Below are 23,770 nucleotides of genomic sequence, written 5' to 3'. Positions count from 1 at the left end.
GTGTCTGACGTGAGTGACGTCATTGAGCCGCGCCAGCTGAGAGCGGTGGAACCCAGCCCATTTCTCCTGTCTTTTCGGCGTTTGGCTGGTTCCCTCCGCGTCTGTGGACCTCCGCTTCCATGTCCCCGGTGGACACAGCATCCCCGAACCTCCACGCCCATGGCCACTAGCGTGAGGACGCCCGCTTTCCCCTCATGTTCTTCCGCTTCGACAGACACAGACGACGAGGGAGTGCGCGGCCGTTGTGAAGATGCTTCTGTGTGCAAGAGGTGCCTTCGGGGCGCGGGGTCAGGGGCCGGTGTCCCCGCGGGGTTGGGGCCTCGGTGGGAGGCGGGCCTGTGTGTCAGGAACACGCTCGTTCGCCAAAAGGTAGCCGTCACCTCGTGCGCCCCTCGTTTCCAACCTGTGAAGAGCCCGGAGCGGGGGCTGCATTTATGGAGCTGTTAATCATCTACCTGTGCTGTGCGCCGGGCCTGGGGAAAGCGGGACTGGGGATGCAGCCCGAACCAGGCAGACGGGGTGTCGGCCCTCTTGGGGCTAAGGTCTTGGTGGAAGACCGACGTGAATCGAGTAAGTGTCGTGTTGACTGGGGGGGGGCGGGGGAGTTCGGGTTCTCCCTCTTGAGTAGATTACATCCCACTGTGGGTTGTCAGGATCCCCATTGTGCACCTGACATCAGGCCAATCATGGCCGGGGGGGGGGGGTCGGAGGGAGGGCGGGCCCAGGACCGGGTAATATTGGTGCACAGAGCCAGTACTTTCCAGAGCTCTTGGATGAAAGTCCCCGGAGTCTACATTCTCACGGGTGTAGTGGGGGCAGCGTTGTGAGCACAGATGTGTGTCACATATTGGCAAGCACGAGGCTGGAGTGTAGTTCGTTCAGCGGAAATTGTTGAGAGTGTACTTTGTGGTGGGCCCTTCCTTTTGGGTGGGTGGTGAGTATTCAGTGATTGGGAACACATGGTAATTAGGACTGAGGTGTCTGAGATACTCACCCCCTGTTCGGACAAGACAGGAAGCAAATAATTATCCGTGAAATTCGTCGTTACCTTTTTGCCTTGAGTGCTGAGGACAGCCGTGCATTAGAGTTTGTAATTTAGGGAATGATGTTTAACCGGAGAACAGAGGGCTAAGAACAAAACACAGAGGGGCGGGGGAGGGGGGGCGGTGCTGGTTTCAGTTAGAGCAGGGAAGGAGTGTGCACTGTTAAAGGAATTGAGGGAATGTTCTTGGAATTGGGACCAGGTGGGGATTGTAGGGTGGGGAAAACCAAGGTTTGGTGTTAAGACTTGCAGGTTTTGTAGGTGCTTGGAGACTAAGGATAGTGATTTAAACCGTGGAGTCCAAGCTGATCCTAGCGCTGCCACTTAGGAGCTGTGTTACTAAAGCACTCTTCATCTCAGTTTCCTGATCTGAGAAATGGGGATGATAATAATCCCACTTCCTAGATGACTGTAAAGATGAAATGACATTTAACGTTAATAAAACACTCGGAGCCATGTCTGTCATGTAATAGGTGTTAGTGGTGTTTGATTCAATAAATAGGTAAATACAGAAGTTTTGAAGACTTGGGGACAGTCTGTGGTGATATATGTGAATTGGTGCTGTTAGAAACTAAGTTCATGTTTGTTCAAGTTTGTATATGATAGGCCAGGCTTGAGAAGAGGGCTCAGAGCAGTCTGGCTAGAGTTTGGTCAAGGAAAGAGTCTTTGTCAGTGTAAAGTAATTTCCTCCTTTGTATGTAGTGTGCATATACCATGATTTGTTCATCTGTTCATCTGATGATTAGACATTAAGTTCTATCCAAGTTTTTGGTCATTGTGAATAGGCTACAGTAAACATTCTTACAGAAGTTTTAAATTTCTCTTGAAATTGTTAGTGGGGTAGGGCGCCTGGGTGGCTCAGTGAGTTAAGTCTCTGCCTTCGGCTCGGGTCATGATCTCAGGGTCCTGGGATCGAGCCCCGCATGGGGAAATCTGTCCTCAGCAGGGAGTTCCCCCCCCCCCGCCCCGCCGCCTGCCTCTCTGCCTACTTGTGATCTCTCTCTCTCTCTCAAATAAATAAATAAAAATCTTTTAAAAAGAAACAGAAATTGTTAGTGGGATTGCTTAGTCACGGGGTGGGGATATATTGAAGTACTAGCCTAGCTTCCAAAGTGGTTGATCAGTTTACACTTCCCACCAGCAATATAGTGACACTGCAGTTGCTCAGCGTCCTCGTTACCATTCTGTGTTGTCAGTGAGGGTGAAATAGTGTGGTCATGAATGATCTTAGGTGCCTTTTCATGTGTTTATTGGGCATTCCCACATCTCTTGTGAACTGTTCATGTCTTTTGTCCATTTTTGTTGTTAATGTTTTTGATTTTGACTTATTAGAGTTTGTTATATATTCTGGATAGGAATTCTTTGTCAGGTAGATGCATTGTAAATATATATGGATAGGAAAATGAAAATTTGAAATATTTTACAGTAGCATCTAAGACATCAACTGGTTGGGGTGACTGGGTGGCTCAGTTGTTGAAGCATCTGAGTTTTGATTTCATCTCGGGTGTGGAACTCAAGGTCATAAGTTCAAGCCCTTTTTTGGGCTCCATGCTGGGTGTGGAGCCCACATACGAAACAAACAACAAAAAATAAGGAAACTAGCTAGGAATGAATCTCATGGAAGACAAGAAACACCTTTATACAGAAAAGTAGAAAACATTGTTGAGAGGAATTCACGAAGACTGAAATAATTGGGAGATATGCTTTGTTCATGCATCAGAAGATTTGATGTTGTCGAGACTTCTGTTTTTCACAGCTTGATTCTTGCAGACAGTGCAATCCCAGTCAAAGTCCTGGCCTGTTTTTTCCTTTGAAGAAATGAAGAAGTTGATTCTGAAATGTGTATGGAAAGGCAAAGGGTCTGGAATAGCCAAAAAATTCTTCAAAAAAGAACATAGTTGAAGAACTTACACTGCTTATTCTTGCTGAATTTTAAGACTGATAGTAAAGTTACAGTAGTCAATGTCTTTGGCATAAAGTTAGGTCAGTTTAACAGAATAGAGTCCAAAAACAGAGCAAGCACAAGTATTGTCAATTGACTTTTGCCCAGAGTGTTAAGTCAGTTAAGTGGGGGAAAGGGAAGTCTTTTTAATGAATAATTCTGCATGATATTCAGGTTGAAACAATACGGACCTTGACCCCTACTTGATTCTGAGCACACATCTTAATTTGGGATGGATTATAAACCTAACTATAAAAAGTAAAACCAGGGCAGCTGGGTGACCCAGACTCCTAAGAGTCCAACTCTTGATTTTGGGCTCAGGTCGTGATATCAGGGTCATGAGATCAAGGCCAGTGTCATGCCCTGTGTCGGGCTCCATGCTCAGCAGGGTGTCTGCTTGAGATTCTTTCCCTGTACCCCTCCCCCTGTGTGTGCTCTCTCCCCCTCTCAAATAAATATTTAATAAGAAAAAAAGCTAGAACCAGAAGGCATTTGTATGAAAACATGGGAGAATATCTTGACAACCTTGAGGTAGGTCAATCTTTCATATACAGAACACCAGCAGCACTAATTACAACAGAAAAATAGATACACTAAGAAAATTAACAGGCAAGACGGACTGGGAGAATATATTCAGAATACATGTTCTTAAATGTTTAATTTTTTCTGAAATATGTTAGCATTATTCATATCCATGGCACCCCATTATTCTATCCTATGCCAACTTTTTTTTTTTTATTGTTTGTTTAAGTCAGATAGGCACACTGTACCACGGGAAGTCTCTGATTGGCTTCTCCTTATTCACTCTGTCGTAAATGTTGATTCTTTTTCAGTTAAGGTCTTGCCCAGACTATTCAGGGACTCCTTGCAACAGAGAAAGTCGATCTTAGATCCTTTCAATCCTTGTGAAGTCGTTGGCTGTTAGATGAAGCTGGAAGACAATACCAGTAGCTTCCTTTGAGAGGAGATGATAGCTTATGGGTCTTAGTTAATTGAGGCCCACTGTTGTTTTCTGGTTTTTAAAATATTGTATTTATTTATTTATTTAAGAGAGTGAGAGCGAGGGGAGGGGAGGGCAGAGGGAGAGGAGGAAGCAGACTCTGCGCTGAGTGTGGAGCCTGAATGCGGGGCTCTGTCTCACGACCCTGAGATCATGACCTGAGCTGAATCAAGAGTCACACTTAAATGCCTGAGCCAGCCAGGCGCCCCTGTTTTTCATGGGGTTTGTTTTGTTTTGTTTTGTTTTCCTTATGTGATTAAACACGTAACGCCTTGCAGATGTGCTGAGGAAAGCAACAGAGCTCATAAGAAGGGAAACAGACTCAAAGTCTGCAGGTGCAAAGTCTCCTGCCCTTAAGATTTTGCTTCCTGCCTCCCATTTATAACCAAGAATAAAACCAATGGGAAATAGAAACCAAAAAATGAGACTAGTCCATGCAAAAGAACAAAGATAAAATTAAAAATGAGAGGTAGAGCAATATCTTAAAGGCCAGTATGCAGCATGCAGTTAAAATTCCCAACTCGAAAACTGATGCTGAGACTATTGGATTGATTTTTGTACTTGCAGGTATAAATATTGTAGGTACATGTGTATGTACATACATTGCTTATAAATACACATGTACGCACATGCATACACACAGACATCATTTCAGCAACTGAAGTGTTGGGGGGAGGGTCCCAGTCCAAGTGGGTAAATAGGTTTGAAAGGCAATAGAATTAAGTTTCATCCAAGGTTGCACAGCTTGAGGAAACGACCTTGACCTCTGTCTGTAAAGCGGTGCCTTCTACATAGGGGGCTTCTGAGGGTGGTACGTGTTCCTATTTGTCCAGCATGTGGAATAATGCCTGCGTTGTAGCCAGCACTCATGAGTGCTGATTAGAAGTGAAACGAAGGAGCCCCCGCCTCGACCCTCACTGGCTGGGAGAGCGAGGAGGGCCCCTTCTCCTTCCCTCAGAGGAAGAAATACCGGTGGAGGGCAGGTCACAGGCTTCCTGGCAAGTTCCCACTGTTGCAAGTGACAGTCCTGCCGATAGGGGAGCGTCAGGCAGCGCTGCTTGAGTGGACAGGTGGCTGGAGCGGATCCGTGCTTCCCACGGGAGGAATGTGAGATGACTTCAGGTGGCACCCAGATAGATGTTGTACGTTTTAGAAGGTATTTATTACAGGGTGTGTTAGAAGAAATATTAGGTAGCATGTCAGACCTGGGTACTGAAAAGAAGTGAGTTGACTTAAAGGAATATTAAGGGGCACCTGGGTGGCTCAGTTCATTGAGCGTCTGCCTTCTGCTCAGGTCATGATCTTGGGGTCCTGGGATTGAGCCATGTATTGGGCTCCCTGCTCGGCAGAGAGCCTGCTTTTCCCTTTCCTTCTCCCTCTGCCACTCCCCCTGCTTGTGCTTTCTCCCTCGCTTACTCTCTCTCAAATAAATAAAATCTTTAAAAAAATTATAAAATAAGGAAATGTTAAATGGAGCAGGTGGTATGTGAACGTCATGAAAATTTCAGGGCAATAGTGGACTGAATGAACACTGAGAAATGGTCTTTCTAATATGAGATCTTTCATTCTTTGGGTTTTATTTGATTATCTATTTGTTTAACTTTTTGAGAGAGAGAGCGCGCATATGTGAGTGGTAATGGGGAGAAGGAAGAGGAAAGATAGATCCCAAGCAGGCTCTGTGCCCAGTGCAGAGCCAGCATGGACTCGATGTCAAGACTCTGAGATCACAACCTGAGCCACAACCGGGAGTCCATGGCCCGAAAGACTGTACCACCCAGGCACCCAGTTCACTCTTGACGTGTCCTGCAGTCACTGGCGCGTCATGTTAGAGTTGTCATTATCTGTGCACGTGGATGTGGCCAGTCTTCCTTGTGGCGTGGCTGGACGTCTGCACCTGCAGCCCCTCGCTGCTTCAGTCCACGTCCCATTAAAGGGCCATTTGAAGAAGGAGCACAAATCCTGATTGCCATTGGAGAACCATCCACTGATACCTTCTGACTCAGTAACACAGCCTACACCTGGTGGGTTGGGAGCTCGGAAAGAAATCTCAGAGCCCATGATGGCCATCTCTTGAGAAACGCAGCCTTGCCAGTGCCCTTGGCCGCCTGAGGGTCAATGTTGTGTGGAAACTCACAGATATCCTGAAAGGGAAGACTTACCCAACTCATGTCACTCATCCTTTTCCTTGCATTCTGTTCAAATAAGTCTAAAAGGGTGTTTTCATAAACACTAAATTAGAATTCTAAGCAGTAAGAAAAACACTGACTACCTGACGGTGTTCTTTCTTTTTTTATTCTTACAACTGATGGTGCCTTAGAATGAAATATGGCATATGGGTGGCATAGAAAAATTTTAAAACAGAGAGAAATTAACACACAACCCCCAAAATCTCTGAGGTTTCTCCTGTTTCTCTGCTGTTCTTCAGCCTCCCTGCCTACCTTCTGCTACTGGAACATTCCAAGGCACTTCCTGCCTAGAGCATTTCTATCAGCTGCTCATCCCATCCCGAGTGCCTTCTGCACAGCTTTCTCCAATTCTGTGGGACTCCACGCAGCCCCCCCCTTTTCAGAGAGGCCTGCCCTTTGACCTTGTCTGATGCAGGTCCTTCATCCCCCATGCTGTTGTCCTTCATCCGGCAGAAGCTCTTTGTCTCTGTCTCTTCCCGGGTTCCCCGCTGTATCCCCAATGCCTGGTACTTTGCAGACACTCAACAAGTATTGCTTGTCTGGATCAGTAGTGTTAGCTGAGGCGAATACAGAAGCTGCTCCGTGTCATCCAGGAGAGGGCAGTAGGAAGTCCAGGGAGGAGCTCCTAGAGGAAGGCAGCTTGGTCAGCTTTTCAGCAGGTAGAGCTGCTCAGCGGTGGAGCGAGTGCTTTCTTTGTAGGGCGTGCGCAGGCGGCGGCTTGGTGTTGTTGAAGGGTTCTTGCCCTGGATGTCGGGGTAGACCAGGTCATTGGGAAGGCCCCTTCCTTCCTAACATCCATGTTTGAGGACTATTTTCCTCACTGTCTGCGGTTCTTTCTGAATTGCAGATCTGGCTTTTACCACTAGAGGGCACTACATGATGCCTTTGAGGACAGGGCTCCTCAAACCCCTGACAGTGAGAATACAATTTTCTTTTAATTATTGAAGTATCATTGATCTGCACAATATTATGTCAGTTTCAGGTGTGCAACATAGTGATTTGCCATGTCTGTATATTTCTCAGTGCTTACCACCATGAAGTATAATCACCGTCTATCACAGTACAACATTATTATTATCTTGACACACTTTTCATTATTGTGAGTTATTTATATAAGTGGAAGTATGTACCTCTTAATCCTCTTCACCAGTTTCTCCCCCTGCCTTTCCTTCTGGCAACCATCAGTTTGCTTTCTCTGTTGAAGAGTCTACTTGGTTTCATTTGTAGAAGAGCTGACTTTTTTTTTTTTTTAAAGATTTTATTTATTTATTTGCCAGAGAGAGAGAGAGAGCGAGCGAGCGAGCAAGCAAGCACAGGCAGACAGAGTGGCAGAGGGAGAAGCAGGCTCCCTGCAGAGCAAGGAGCCCGATGTGGGACTCGATCCCAGGACGCCGGGATCATGACCTGAGCCGAAGGCAGCCGCTCAACCAACTGAGCCACCCAGGCGTCCCAAGAGCTGACTTTTGAACTCCATTTAGTTTAAATGGTAGAGTTGTTTATTAATTCCCAAGCTATCCATTAAGGGGCAAAGGCCAAAATGGCTTCACCTGGCCTCAGGGATCCAGGCTCCTTCCGCTACTTCTTGTTTTTCTAAGGCTGGTTCCTTACAGTTGGCAGAAGACCCTCACTGGTAATCTGGGCTTCAGCTCCTGGTTTAGAACATTAAAACTTTGGTTCCTTGTAGTGTAGACCAGGGACAGTTTAGGCTACCATAGCATTTTCCAGGTTGTGTAGATCAGAGTTCAGGCTACTGCACCATTTTCTAGGTTGTAGCTGTTGTGTTTATCGGTTCCTGGTTCTCCCATTATGACCTGCTTAAGGGATGTGGAAGGACTGGTACTTGATACAGAGCTGGGGGAAAGGCTTAGGGAGTCATTCATGAGTTTTATGAAACAATCCTGGATCTCCTTTCCTATGGACACAGAACTAGTGGTCGAGCAGAGTTGTCTGACTGGTTCTTGCCAGTGAGTTTGCTGAGGGAATAAATGGTGGCAGGTCTTCTAGGTAGGTATGAGGTGAGGGGCTGTGCTCTGTAGGGTCCTGGGAAATGAGTTAGGTACATGAGCAAAGAGAGGGAAGAAATGGTCACCGTGGGGAGGATGAGGGGCCATGTATGTGAGCACCAAGACGGATGGCTGAGTCTGCTGAGATTTGTAATGGGGCACCAAACGTGCCTCTGTTGGGCTTTGGAAGTAGGTGGTTGTCCTCCTTGACCTGGTTCCTGAGAACTGGGCCAGAACCTACTGACCTCACCTCACCTTCCTCCTTTCTTCCCTTCCAGGTCTGCAGTAAGCCTTGGCTGCTGGCTTGACCCTTCCATCCAGCATTTTCTAAGACCACCTAAGGAGAGGAAGGCCCCCAAATTTAACAGAGGCAAGTGAATCCCTCCCTCCCAACATCCCCTCATCATCCCAGAGGCCTGAGGTTTTAGGGATTCATTCTTCAAAAGAGAGAGTTCCAGTGTTCACTCTCTCCAGTGGCGTATGAAAGTGCTCGTTCCCCAACATCCTCAACAACACAGTGTATTAGGAGTCTTTTCATCGTGGTTAATCTGGCATGTGAAAAATGGTATCTTACAGTAATTTTATTTTATTCCTCTTATTTTGGGGCTGAAGTTAAGGATCATTTTTATATGTTTAAGAGTCATTTATGTTACTGTAAACTGTTCAAGTAAGGAATTACTTCTTGGCTTTATTAAAGTGATAGTAACACTATTAGGCTTTGCAAGTCTTATATTCTATCAGGCAATGAAAGGATTTGAGATGGGAGGGTGACTCAGTCTCAACCAGATCGAGAAATTAGCCCAATGACCCCAGTCCTTGGGCATGCAGGGAATCCTGGCCCTAAAGATGAAGCCCACGGGTAGATTCTGTAAGAAACGCAAAGACAGTTTAAAGTGGTCCCTGACAGTAAGGACATGCACCTTACTTTGAGCTGAGGGTGAACCCAGGCTTTAGGAAGATGGGGCCAGGCCTGCCTAAGAGGCCTGAAGCCTCCCTCCCAGGCCCCTGAGGCAGCTTTTCTAACCAATGCTGCACAGGCAGGGACCCACCTTGGAGCCCCGGGAGCTGGGTGCCCCAGGCAGCGTGTGAGCAGCCTGCCTGCCTTCTTCCTCTGCCTGGGCTGGCATCTCCAGACTACGGCCCACTAAGAGAGTGCTTCCCAAATAGGGTGTGGTGAGCATCTTTAACACTTTTGTATCAATATCCAGTCTGTTGTGGACGATATTCTATAACATACAATAAAAATGATTTCCTAGAAACATAAAGTGCAAGATAACCTGTAAACTACAAGCTCAAATTATATATTAGGGGAATCAATAGTCCTAGAACTCCTGTATCACATTGCAGTATGTTTCTAAGTCCTACTCAAATTTTGTTCTTAAGATAGTTCTACTTTAAGCAGCAAGGCTTTAGAACACAGATTTTATCTTCCTTTCCCCCTCTTTTATTTCCCATCTCCTTTACTCAAGCTCCCCACCCTGGAGCTGAATAAGTCCATTTTGGGAGCAATGTTTGCTTATGCCTTCCTCTCCTGCAGACGGTCTGTGAGGCCAGTTTATAAACATAGAGGCTTTTACCCACACAGGATGGAGATGAGGGGAACATGGTAAGAAATACGGCTTTATTTTGCTTTGACATTTATCTGCCCCATTTTTTTTTTTAAAGATTTTTATTTAGTTATTTGACAGAGATCACAAGTAGACAGAGAGGCAGGCAGAGAGAGGAAAGGAAGCAGGATCCCCACTGTGCAGAGCGCCTGACGCGGGGCTCGATCCCAGGACCCTGAGATCATGACCTGAGCTGATGGCAGAGGCTTTAACCCACTGAGCCACCCAGGCGCCCCTATCTGCCCCATTTTCTAACCACAAAATATTATTTCATCATGATCTCACATCTTGAGTTTTAGCTGAGTCCTAAGTAGTTTGTACCTGGCCACAAAAAAGCATATTTTGAGAAGGAACATTTAGATCTGGCGTTTTGATGTAAAGTACTTGTCTTTCCTATGCACAATCATGGGACATTTTATTTTTATTTTTAAAGATTTTCTTTATTGGAGAGGGAAAGCATGAGTGGGATGGCCAGAGGGAGAGGGAAAAGCAGGCTCTCAGCCAAGCAGGGAGCCCAATGCGGGGCTTGAACCCAGGACCCTGAGATCCTGACCTGAGCCAAAGGCAGATGCTTAACCGACTGAGCCACCCAGGTGCCCCAAGGGACATTTTATTTCCACCATTAAATCATTAAATAGATTGTACTTACTTTGGTTCCAGAAGCTTTAAGTTAAAAAAAAAGAAGAGGGCGCCTGGGTGGCTCAGTGTGTTAGGCCGCTGCCTTCGGCTCGGGTCGTGGTCTCAGGGTCCTGGGATCGAGTCCCACATCGGGCTTTCTGCTCGGCGGGGAGCCTGCTTCCCTCTCTCTCTCTCTGCCTGCCTCTCTGCCTACCTGTGCTCTCTCTCTGTTGGATAAATAAATAGAATCTTTAAAAAGAAGAAGAAGAAGAAGAAGAGAATGTGAAAGTCCTGATTTTTCCCAAGAGTTCACAGATAAATCACTGACCCCGAAGAAGAGCAGCAGAATCCTCCTTTGCTCTTCTCCTGGGGCGGGCTCTGCAGGGATGCCTTCTGACAGCACTGGGCGATAGCTTGTCTCTGTGTCTCTCTCTCAGGGTATTTTGCTTGAGTCCATGGCGTCAGTCAGCTGATAAAGGCATTTCTGCAGAAGACGGAATGTCACTGTCCAATTCTAAATCTTGGGACTGGGATGGAGACCACCTTCTGGAGATTAAAGGTAAATGAACATTCGCCGTCTTCTTTCCTGTTTGTTTCATTTATAAAGGTGTCTTCCTGGTTCAAAATGTTAAAAATATATTCAGAGGGAATGCAGTGACTGCCCGTCTCATCCCCCTGTCCCCAGCTGCTTGTGCCTGCTGCCACCGTCAGTCATGTACTTGATGTCACTGGGGCCCTGGTGAAGGATGGGCACCTGGCTTCTCATCCTTTCCTGTTACAAACTGGGCTTCTGATAAAAACCTTTGTAGACGTGTCCTCTGCACATGTGGAAGACCCTGTCAGTGGGATTGTGAGCCCCAGAGCCCCTGTGTCTGCTGTATAGATGATCACGAAGATTTTGTCATTGTGACAGTGTCTTCAGTACAGTTTAGAGATGTGCAAGGCTGGGTGATAGTGATATGACACAAAGGCCTTTTGTAGCTATTCCCTGATTTGATCCCTCACCTGCTCTGTTAATGAGCAAGAACAGGAGGGGCGCCTGGGTGGCTCAGTGGGTTAAGCCGCTGCCTTCGGCTCAGGTCATGGTCTCAGGGTCCTGGGATCGAGCCCCGCATCGGGCTCCTTGCTCAGAGGGGAGCCTGCTTCTCTCTCTGCCTCTGCCTGCCTTTCTGCCTGCTTGTGCTCTCTCTCTTTCTCTCTGTCAAATAAATAAATAAAATCTTTTAAAAAAAAAAAAATGAGCAAGAACAGGTATAACTGCGATCACTCACAGGAAATGAGACGGGTGTGGTTAGTGGCAGAAGCAGGACCAAACAGACTGCAGGTCCCACAAGTCTAGGTTGCTTCCCTGTTTTCTGTATAGAGCCTTGTGCTTGTTCAGGGGGGTCTTTGCGGTTCACTGGTCAGTGGTGCCTCTGTACTTCAGTGACCATGGTGTGGTGGAAGGAGCTGGAGCAGAATGCAGCGGCAGAACGTGTGCATGTGAGCAGAAGTCACTGGAGAAATGCCTCCTCTCAGCCCCACACCCTTTCGAATTGGTTCCGAGGTTTGGTTTCTCCTTCGTGTCATGTAGTTGGGTTGATAAGGAGTAAATCTGACATTTTTATTTCTGGTCCAGGTACACCAAGACTTAGGTACCCCTTCCAAGAAAAAAGTAATCTGCCAGTAGTAAGGAAGGCAAATAGCACAGGGTAGGAAAGATGTAGTGGAGGTGTTTTGGATTGGTCCAAAGGGTTTTTTAAAAACTCTAGTCTCCTTGGGGCACCTGGGTGGCTCAGTGGGTTAAAGCCTCTGCCTTCGGCTCAGGTCATGATCCCAGGGTCCTGGGATCGAGCCCCACGTTCGGCTCTCTGCTCAGCAGGGAGCCTGCTTCCTCCTCTCTCTACCTGCCTCTCTGCCTACTTGCGATCTCTATCTGTCAAATAAATAAATAAATAAATAATAAAATCTTTAAATAAATAAATAAAAACTCTAGTCTCCTTGAAAAAACAAGAATGCCTGTTGGACTTTGGAGCTCAGGCTGAAAGGGCCAGATTTCGCCTACACACCTGTCTTTGTAAATAAAGTTTTATTGCAACACGGCCACTCCCATTTACTTAAGTCTTCTCTATGGCTTCTTTACCAGCACGACAGGGGAGTTAAGTAGTTAGAGGAAAGGCCATCTGGCCTGCAAAGGCTAAAATACTTTCTGGTCATTTGCAGCAAGTTTGCTAATCCCTGAATCGAGAGATCTGTGCTTCTAGACAGTGTGGAGCAAATTTTGTCTGCGAGGCTCATGGTCTCATGCACCTTCCACCCTGGATGGTCCCCAGGCTGCACCAGCAGAGGCTTAGCAGCGGGTCACAGGCTTTCTGCGTCCACCATGGTGGGAGCTCGTTCTGTATGATCTCGGGCCCAAGACTGTGGGGACAGGCTCCCACCTTCTGGCAGTGGGCAGCAGTAGGGCCCAGGAAAGCCAGTACCGTCACAGATAAAGAATCATGGGGTAGTGAATTCCTTTAAGGGGCCTTGGCTTCTCTGTGTCTCCTGACTTTTATTTCCACACAACCCAAGGATCAGGGACACGGGATGGGTCTCACCTTGGGCAGCCTGTGCCACGGGATCCCCTTTGAATCCGAGGGCTGTCCTTCCTCACAGCTGTCCCTGGCTGCTGTCGGGGAGTGAGGCTCTGTCCTGGGTGTCCTCCACGCCTCCTGTGACACGCCAGCTCCTGACGAATAGAGTGTCAGACGGGCTTAGGGATCCCAGAATCAAAAGTGGAAGTGTCACATGCCGCAGCCATTTTGCTCCTTTGCCAAAGCCCAGAAAGTAGATGTCTGTTCCTTAGAGGCTCCAGGTGTGCCTCTGGATAGCTTTCCCTCCACAGTCACCCCTTACTCAGAATTCTTCTGAGGGTCAAGTATCTGATGCCTGGGAAAACTCTTTTTTTTTTTTTTTAAGATACATTTATTTATTTGAGAGAGAGGGAGGGAGAATGAGCGAGGAGGGGCAGAGGCAAAAGGATACAGAGAATCCAGAAGCAGACTCCCCACCGGTGCTAAACCCAACTCATGACTCAATCTCACGACCCTGAGATCGTGACCTGAACCGAAATCAAGAGTTGGCTGCTCACTCGAATGAGCCACCCAGATACCCCAAGGGAAAGCTCCTTAAAATAAGATAAGAAGTCCAGCACAAGGTATAGCAGTGTATGTCTTTAATTTGCTTGCAATCATTCTCATTGTTTGGGAATTTTAGACTCTCCTTAACCTTAACCTTTCTTATCGTGGGAGTAACATTCTGGAAGGGTGTCGTGGGGTATCCTAGCAGAAGTTATGTCCTCATCTGCTCTAAACATTTCCTCCCGGTTGCCTCAGACGGCTCGTCCATCACCGCGTTCTGCACACAGCCAGACATGCGTGGCAGCTGTTGAGTGTGAACGGTTGGGACGGCAGAGCCTGTGTCTTCTGATATGCCAGGAAGCAGTCTTTTTCTCTGTCCTCTAGCCTCTCCCCTTGACCCCCTGAGATTTTCCACAAGGGTGGGGGGTAGCTGGACCTACAGTTCTGACACTCACCCTTCGGCGTCCCCTCCTATTAGGAAATGCTTGCTCATGATTTCTGCCCCCATCATGCTGACCCCGGGGTCGGCGACCCCGCAGTCTCTGCTTCCCATCGCGGGTGACTGTCTGCATACACGGTGCTCTTGCCTGTGCAGTCTCTCACGTCAGGAACGGGGGTGTCATCCCAGCCTGCAATACCGACACCGTGACCAGATTCTGGATACCAGCACCTGTCTTTTCTTTGTCTTTTCTCCTTGAACAAACTGGTTCTGTATTTCTGGAATAGAAGTACGGGTGGACACGGGTGTTCAGAGGATACATGGGGTGGGGGGATGCCGAACAAGTCAGCAGGTACGGAGCACCTTGTTTCTTGCTAGGCCGTAGGGTCGTGTGGAGCTGCTGGAGGCGACACACAGTGTGTGATTGGACGAGGCCAGAAAGGGGTGTCTCTGCAGCTGGGGTTGAGGAGAGAATGCGTTCAAGAGAGTCATCAGGGGGTGCCTGGGTGGCTCAGTGGGTTAAAGCCTCTGCCTTCGGCTCAGGTCATGATCCCGGGGTCGTGGGATCAAGTCCCACATCAGGCTCTCTGCTCAGCAGGGAGCCTGCTTCCTCCCTTCTCTCTCTGCTTGCCTTTCTGCCTACTTGTGATCTCTGTCTGTCAAATAAATAAGTAAAATCTTAAAAAAAAAAAAAAAAAGAATAGTCATCAGGGCTGAGTGACTGGACATGACAGACCTGGAGAGAACGTGCTAGGATGGCCAGGGCGTGACCAAGCTGGGACACAGATGGGGGAGCAGGGCCATGAGTGTGTGTGTCTGTGTCTCTGGAGTTGTGTACCTCCATGTGTGTATCTGCGTGTCTTTGCATCTGTATCGCTGCGTCTTTGTGTCTGTGGGTCTCCTTGTGCTTCTGTGTGTGGGTCTCTGTGTCTCTGTGTAGGTGTGTTTCTTTGACTCAGTGTATGTGTTTGTGTGTTTCCGTTTGTCTGTGTGTGTGGCTTTCACACTTTCTTTACTGCAGCCCACAGTAGAAATAAACGTACAGCCCAGGCCAGGCCCCACATCTGTGTGCGCGTGTCAGTCCATCATAAAGGCCCCCCCATGCCGCTTACTCTGGCAGGTCCTGCTGTGAGTGTCGCTGGAATATTTACTTCTGCAGGACTCCTCACAGCCCCGTGAGGTGCTGTCCCTTCCCTACTGTGTGGATGCGGAAACCTTGGCCCAGGGAGTTGAGTGACTTCCCAGCACCTCGTAGCAGACAAGTGGCTGAGCTGGGATCTGACCCCCATTCCCCGGCTCCAGAGAGCCTGCCCTTTCCCCCCACCACACTCTCCTCTCACAGGAAAAAGTAAATGTAGCACAAGACAGTGCTTGCCCTCACCGTGGCGGGTGCTTTGTGATATTCGCTGTTGTATCCTGTTTGATCCCCCACATGCCGGCCGCACCCCCACATCGGTTTCCTGACCCTCCCTAATCTGTCTCAGTCTGCTTTTTGGCAAAGTCTGGTAGGTCCTACTTCCCCAGGGCCTCTCAGTGCCTCCCCGTCTCCATCCCAGTGGCTGCTCCCCCAGTTCCGGCTCCCCATGACTTCCTCCCTGGACCTTCTTCCTGGACGGCTGTGAGCACCTCCTAACTTCCATCCTCCGTCCGTTCTCCACACGGAGACCAAAGACCTGAAACATGCATTTTTCACCATATCGTTCCTGATTTGGGCTCTGAAATACTCCATTGCTATTTGGGCCTTAGTACTCAGTACAAGAAGATGGTCAGTAAATGTACGAGGGAATATAGAATTAGAAAACTTACTGTGTATTTTTCAGGATGAAAATTTTTCAGGATGAAGATCTTCTCCCAGGAAAATATTTTGAGGTCCACTTTCCAGTGACGGCCACGAGAAAGCTGCACTGTGTCAGGTAAGTGTGGCTTGGACCAGACGACAGAGCCAGGTAGATTCAAAGGCAGCGGTCAGTAGGGGGCCGGTCTGCATGCTGGGTCCTCATTTTAGGGGGCTCTTCTCTTGGACCCCACCCACCGCCGCTTTCTTGCTGGCCCCGGTATCCTCATTCCAACCTGTGGAGCAGCCTTCCAAATGCAGTCCACCCTTCGTTGCGACTGTTCTGTCCGTGAGCATCATTTTTCTGAACCTTGAAAAGAAATGACCTATAGTAATTTGATCATCTGAATTGTTCTGTGTGTTTTGTCTCCTTTGTTATCTCCAGGGCATAGAGAGGTACTTGGCCCAGAGGGGATGCATAGTAAATATTGTTCGAGTGAATGACGCGAGGAGGCTAAACTTAGGCATTTACTATATGTGAGATATTCCGGTGCCACCCTTAAGGCCAGGTTTTAAGAAGTTTGCAGAGTTGGGGTGCCTGGGTGGATCAGGGGGTTGAGCCTCTGCCTTCAGCTCAGGTCATGATCTCAGGGTCCTGGGATCGAGCCCCACATGGGGCTCTCTGCTCAGCGGGGAGCCTGCTTCCTCCTCTCTGTCTCTGCCTGCCTGTCTGCATACTTGTGATCTCTGTCAAATAAATAAATAAAATCTTTAAAAAAAAAAAAAAGTTTGCAGAGTTGTCGAGGATGAGTTTGTGAATCTCTGCTGGGAGCTGTTATAGCACCATGTGAAATGCTTCACTTGGATCATCTCATTCAGTGCTCAGAGCAGACTTGTGAATTCCAGTGGGGAAACCCAATGATGGAAGCAGTGAAGTGAATTTCCATCAGGACACCTGTGGAAAAGGGGTGGAGCTGAGATTTAAACCCTGGCCTCAAGCCCAAGGTCAGTGTTTCCTAGGGTTCAAAGCTGTGCTCCCTTCCCTCTTTCTAAATGAGTCATTTAAATAAAATGCCAAGTCTTCAGGCACCTGGGTGGATCAGTGGGTTAAGCCTCTGCCTTTGGCTCAGGTGATGGGATCTCAGAGTCCTGGGATGGAGCCCGGCATCAGGCTCTCTGCTCAGCAGGGAGCCGGCTTCTGCCTCTCTCTCTCTCTCTCTGCCTGCCTCTCTGCCTATTTGTGATTTCTCTCTCTGTCAAATAAATAAAATAAAATAAATAATAATAAATAATAAAAATAAAATAAATAAATAAAATAATAATAAAATAAATAAAATCTAAATAAAATGCCAAGTCTTAGTTTTTTTTTAAGATTTTATTTATTTGACAAGGAGAGAGATCACAAGTAGGCAGAGAGGCAGGCAGAGAGAGGGGGGGAAGTAGGCTCCCGCTGAGCAGAGAGACAGATGCGGGGCCCAATCCCAGGACCCCGACATCAGGACCCAAGTCGAAGGCATAGGCCTACCCACTGAGTCACCCACGCACCCCATGCAATTTTTAAAAAATTTTTAGTTAACCTAAAACTTTTCAGCATGTCCTTCAGAGATGTCTAATTCTCAACATCTGGAAATAGTTTTCTAGTATGAGGCTATTCTACTACATCCTATAAAAACCAGGTTTTCACCCTTTCCAAATAGAAGATTCTGTTACAGTAAATATGCCTTTTAGTTGCCGCCTGGCCTCTGAGACTGTGTATCTGCAGAGGACGATCCGGCTCGGTAGAACCGCACGTGAAATAAGAGTATGTGGGCTCTCACTTAAGCCCAGAGGTGGCTTCTAGGCTGGAAAAGGCATTGGCCTTTGTGTGTGGTTGTTGGGAGAGAGGATTCAGGTCTCTCAGGTCTGATTTTTGGCATATCCTGGAGGAGAGGACTCATCACATAAATGTTACTGACTTCAGGTCTGTGTAGGAGTCTGTTTTCCAGATAACTGTGAGCAGTAAGCACTGGGTTATCCATTTTGTTGGAGAAGAGGCAGGAAACTAGAGACGACATGGAAAACACTGGAACCTCGGGCAAATTCTCGCTGACCTCCCTTGAGCGATTTCTGAGTGTTCGGTATTTCCTGATGAGATTGAGGGTGGACATTCGATTCTGAGTGTCCTGCTTAGTGACCTCCCTGAGCCCCGATCCGCCAAAGTGTGACTGCCTGTGCCCAGGGCCAGATGCCACGGAGCAGTAGGCCCTGTGCAGTGAGCGGCCCTTGCTTTGAACAGGAGCAGGATGTGGTTGCCGTTTCTGGAGAGGGTGTTTTTGCAGTTTTGCGGAATCAGAGCTCCTTGCCTCATTTCGGTCTTTCCCATCTTCCCACAGAGTCAAGCCTTTCTTATCACAACCCATCATAGAATGACATTCAGAGGACCCGCTTCAAATCGGCAAGTACCCTTCACCTACGTGTTACAGTATGGGCTATAGAACTCTCTTTGCCTTCTTTCCCCTTTTCCTTTGAAAAGCGTGTGTGTGTGTGTGTGTGTGTGCGCGCCTGAGTCTGAGCCTGCGTGCGTGCGCCCATGATGTCACAGGCGTATACTTCTTTGATATGTTTACACTGTATCGCATTTACCATGAAGGAATTTAAAACAGATGTGCATAGGTCCCTGTTCTTTCATCTTTACAGAATGTTTCTCAGTGATTTGCAAAAGAAGCAACGATAGGTTTTCCTGAAAATCTCTGTTCCCAGCTTTCCTTGGGAGCATCCATTCTGGCAGCATCAGACCCTCAGTCCCACCCCCTCCACTCCCCGCTGTCTGTACCTGACCTGCTCTGCCGATTATGACACCTCCCTGGCCCCTCTGCTCGGGTTTTCACCCTCACATCTTAATTATGAGTGTTGCTCACAACACTCTTCTCACCTCTAAGCCTCATTGAACCAAGGTAAACCTCTTTCAGAATGTTCCATCATTTTCAGTCTGTGTCTGATGGAGTAGTTCAAGGGACTTGTTAATAATTGCTGTCAGGAGACATGCCCAGAGAGGATGGCCTTTGTGGTTGGTGGACACAGATGACACGGGAAACATCAGACAACCAGACAGGCCTCTATGCAACCACAGTGCCATACTCATGCTGCTAGTGAAGAAACTCCCCCAGAAAAGAACATCTCCCCCATCCGTTGTTTCCCTCCTACAAATTGTAAGTAGATCCTCTGCAGGCTTTTCCTGGCCTAGCTGTTTTGTCCACACTGTAGCTGTCACAATTCTCTGCATATTGGGTGAATACTTGGGTCAGGATGATTACCGATAATGAAGGAGCCAATACTTTGCATTAGTTTTGATCCATCATACAGGAATGTCTGAAGTAGAAAGTAAACACGCTCCATAATCTCTCCCCCAACCAAGATAAGCAGCGTTCAGAGTGTTTTCTCCTGTGGATGAAGGGCACACCTAGAGACGGATAAATATCACACTTGAGAGAACACACACAGAAACATAATCCAGTGCCTGGCACGTAGAGGGTCCCATACATTTTTGTTGAGAGACCATATATACACATTGAATGAATACATAGGTTGTAGTTCAGTATATATCTGTTGAATGAGTGAATCTGTATTTCTCAAAATCAGTAAATTCAGGTGTCCTTTTAATAAAGTGAATCATTTCTACATCCTGCTTTGTAGCTAGCTCACTCTTTCTGCAACCTAGCGACCCGTGACTATCTGCGTGTCGTCATATGTAGGTCTGCCTCCTCATTTCTGATGGCTTTCTAGTTCTCCTCAGCGTGGAAATTCCATTTTCCTTAATGTATTCAGTACCGATGGTCCTTTAGACAGCTGTGTGTTTTATGGTGTTCTGTTAAGCAGTGCTGTAGAAAGCACAGGTACATGTGCATGTTTGCAGGCATTGCTGGCTCAAGGAATTGTCCCTTGTGAATTCTAATAGCTACTGCCAAACCGTTCTTCGAGACCCTGTTTACTGATTTGTATTTTCACAAGAGTAGATGAGGGTTCCCTTTCCATACACCCTAACGCTGGCTGTTATCATTTTAAAAATTCTGCCAAACTGCCAAACCTATTAATTTAAAACTTTTTAAACAACTTTGTGCTAATGAGGTGGAGTATCCTTCCTTCCTTGTACTGGCCTGCTGGATTTCTTTGTAAATGTCCATTGGAAATGTTGCAGTTTCATTTTCTTTTCAATTGCTGGGAATCCTTTAGAACATACAGATATAGTCTTTGATCAAAGTCCCTCATCAGCCTTTTGGGGGAAGATTATTTCTTAGTGTTTTCTTGCTTGTTTTTGAACTGTGTGTTTGTATCTTCTTTAGGCACATTTTCTGGTCCTGCGCCTTAGAGTTTCTGATTTTGCCATCATAGTATCTGGAGCTCACAACCAAGAAAGAATTCTTGAGCTGTCTCTGGTGCCGCAAAAAGGTGATTTTATTATAAAACGGGGAGAGGACCTATAGGCAAAAAGGGATGCCATGGGGTCATGGGGAGTGGCCTATTCTATACTTTCAAGTTTGAGGGGGTTGGGGATAGTGTAAGTCTCCAAGGAATTCTGGAAGGAAGGTTTCCAGGACCATGAGGGGCTAGCTCTTGTTGGCAAAAGGTCACTGATTATGGTCTAATAAAGCCTTAGTCATGAGGCCCTTCAGGCCTAGATCAGTGGGCCTTATGCTTGAGGGATGATGGCCAACATGTATCTTGGGGGCTAGAGATAAAGGAAATTTCCAAAATAAGTTTTATATGTTAAAGTAGGCTTCCAGGATCCTGGGAGGGGGATTTGGGCTAGGATCGCCTTTTGCCCTTCATGGGGTGTCAACACAGAGACAGTTGAGTGCCTAGAGGAATGTCCCTTGCATGTTTCGAGGAGCTGTCAATGGGCTGCAGGTAGTAAGGACATTTCATAATTGCTCTTCAGCCTTTGTTTCCACATCACATTTCACCTCAGTGAAGAAAAGTACTGTTGCGTGGAAAGCACAGGCAGCGGGGGTTTGTGTAGTGTGATGCCACTTCGGGGGAAAGTCGAGGGCCAGGTGTGTTTTCTGTGGGCAGGCACAAGGGCAGGCAGGTGGGAGCACGCACTCGGGGCCCATCTGGGATAGACACCAAGGCAGGGGGAGACGGGGAAGAGGCCCAGCTGGGGTGTGGGAAGTCGTGGGGATGAGCTGCTGGGACCGGGACCGGTGGCCAGAGCCGGTCTACTGAAGGGGCCCGGTCTCAGCCTTTCCTAGCCACCTGGCCTGCAGCGGCTGGGCCCCAGGTGAGCGTTGCCTACAACTGCCTATTGTCTTGTGATTCTAGGCCTCCCTCGGGCAGAAGTCCTGGGACACTTGGCGGGGTAGCCCGACTGCGCTGGACGCTTTTCCACAGCGGACCTCGTCAGTTTCGTGACCCGCAGGTTGTTCTCCTGGGTTGGTGGCCGGGACTCTGGCCTAGGCCGTTCCCTGGGGGGAGTGGATGGCAGTGAGACTTCCTTCACGGGCCACACCTTCAGTTTCTCCAGAGATGTGCTGGACTTTGCTGATGTCATCTGGGTACAGCAAAAATCAACAGACCCTCCAAATGCGATCCTAACACTGAAGGCGGAAGTGACACAGTGGAAGAACTTGTCTTCATCGCAGGGACTGAGGAGCTCAGACTCAGCTGCAGTCTGGAAACCGAAGAACACCGTCAGGGCAGAACAGCCTTGGGTGAGGGAGATGGACGACCACATCAGCTTGGAGTGGCGGTATTACAGAATATCCCTCAGGAGCCTCCCCAGGAAAAGCGTTTGGATGTTGGAAGCATAACCGCCACACCCTTCATAGCTCGGTAGTCACCTTGACCTCTGCATCGAGCAGTAAAGAAACACAGAGAGTCACCATTGACTCTATCCAGTTTTCATTTTCTCATACTTGGGCTCACCCCGCCAGGGCGATCTGGTGAGAACTAGATTTACCCTTGAGTTGACAATGTTTATGGAGTTTCTCCCAATGCTAGGCACCACAGCAGGCGCTGGAGAAAGACAACAAGGGCTCTCTCGAGGCCTTTCATTTACTGGAGAACAAGAACAAGTAAACAGGCCACTGCATCATAGAAAACCGGGTGCTGTGTGGACTTATGAAAGTTCCCGGGATGGGACCCTCCAGTCTCTGTTGGAGCATCAGTAGCATCAGCGAAGGCCTTTTAGAGGCAGAGACCTTTGCCCGCAGAGCTGAAGAATGAGTAGGAGGCAGCTACATGGCTGGTGTGGTGAAAGGAGCTCCGGAGAATTCCAGGGAGCGGTGAACAGGTAGGAATCCTCGGCCTGCTCTGGAATCTAAAAGCAGGGCATCTAGGGCCGAAATGCAAGTGTGAAGAGGGAAGCTGTTGCAGAGGAAGCTGGGGCCAAGGAGAGTCTGACCATCTTGGGAACTTGAAAAGGCTCAGAACGTGGGTGCCTCCGGCTCAGGTCATGATCCCAGGGTCCTGGGAGAGGGGCCCCAGGTCAAGCTTCCTGCTTGGTGGGAAGCCTGCTTCCTCCTCTCCCAGTGCTTGTGTTCTCGCTCTGTCAAATAAATAAAGAGAATAATTAACAGCCTCAGAACTTTGTGCCAAAAGAGCAAACACCCCTTTCCTGATACAGTGTATAAACAGGCCAGAATGACAATGTGACAAATCTGTCTTGAACCTCACTGAATATTGATTTCACAAGACATGTTACTAAGACTCCTAAGGAATTATCTTAGAATTCATTTACAGGTTCTCCATTGAAACATTAGCCCCCACACCTGATGAGGGAGCAGGCGGCTAGTTGAGGACAAGGCAGAAGCTGACACCCTGACTCCCCCTCCCCCATGCCTCGGTGGGACATTTGTGACTTTCCTCCAGGAAACATCCAACCATCTTCATGTTCATTCCTTGCTGGAAGGTAAAAACACCTCACTTGACCATGGCAAGGTCTCCAGTATCTTGTAGGCCCTCTTTAGCATAGGAAAGTGCTTTTGAAACCCTTCCCTTTCCTTTCCTTACCCCCCACCTTCCAAGTGTATATCAGTTGCCCCCCACAACCCTGATGCAGCTATTTCAGCCCACAGATCCTGTCCCCGTGCTTTAATAAAACCGCCGTTTTGCACCAAAGAGGTCTCAAGAATTCTTTCTCAGTCATCGGCTCTGGACCTCACCCCACCAAACGTCACCTACGTTCCAAAACTCTACCAGTGCTCCCCTGTCTACCTGCCACTTGGCATTATTTCTCTCATTTCCTACAAATGATGGCAAAGTAGGCACCACTAGGCTTTAGGGGACAGGCATCAACTCTGGAAACAGGATCAATGCACACGAAGATCATAGGGTGGGGTAGCAACCAAATTAAACAACAAAACAAAGCCACTAGGCAAAAAGTTATGGGGGAGGGACCCCAAACCCTCAAAAGCAAGTTTAGAAAATGGAAGGGAAGGAAAAACATTTTGGTACACACACACCAAAAGAACTGTCACACGTGCTTTGGCCAAACCACACTCCCACTTTGACCCAGGTGTTGGGGGAAAAAAAAAAAAGCAAAAGCTGTGGGAAACTCACACTTTGGTATCTTATCCCAGAATAAACAGTCAGTAGGTCCAGTACAGCCAGCAGCCCTGAAAGATCTTGAAAGCTGTGCCCTGGATAACTGGGCACATGACCATCACCTCCAGGAGCTCTCAAAACCACCAGTCGTTCCCCTCCCAACAGCCGGTCTACAAACCCTGGTCTCTGCTCTCATTTCATAATGGATAATGTTTCCTGTCAGGCATTAAAGCAGAACGAAAGAAACCTGGAGAAGGATCTGATTCCAAACCCAAAGGGAGGAAGGCTTTTTAAAAAGCTCTTAAAAAATAAAAGTCAGCTAAGGCATTTCCACCATTTTTTCCTCCCAGTTGCCAATTTCTCCATGTCAAGAACTTGGGCAGTTCGGTCCACAGGGGCCCCAGTTTGGAGGCAGCCGCACCTCTAAAGTCCCTCCATGGATGCCAGAAATTCCTGAGGCAGATCCTGGACTCTGATCACCCCTTAATTATTTCCTGCCCTCAGGCACGTGGAGGCAGAGGGTCTGCAGAGGCGGAG

At 47.9% G+C, this 23,770-nt stretch overlaps 1 long non-coding RNA gene across 1 annotated transcript; it reads left to right on the top strand.

Moving 5' to 3' along the window:
* Positions 1–15: 15 nt before the first annotated feature.
* Positions 16–22,805, top strand: LOC308359868. Its single transcript, XR_013968474.1, has 7 exons — positions 16–269; positions 8,452–8,543; positions 10,836–10,957; positions 15,759–15,851; positions 18,085–18,146; positions 20,032–20,137; positions 21,011–22,805. It is a non-coding gene; the product is annotated as an uncharacterized lncRNA (long non-coding RNA).
* Positions 22,806–23,770: the final 965 nt, after the last annotated feature.

Source organism: Martes martes, assembly GCF_963455335.1.
Source record: "Martes martes genome assembly, contig: SUPER_18_unloc_2, whole genome shotgun sequence".
Classification (NCBI taxonomy): Eukaryota; Metazoa; Chordata; class Mammalia; order Carnivora; family Mustelidae; genus Martes; species Martes martes.
Note: the sequence above shows the minus strand (reverse complement) of the source record. Positions and strands in the feature narration are given on the sequence as shown.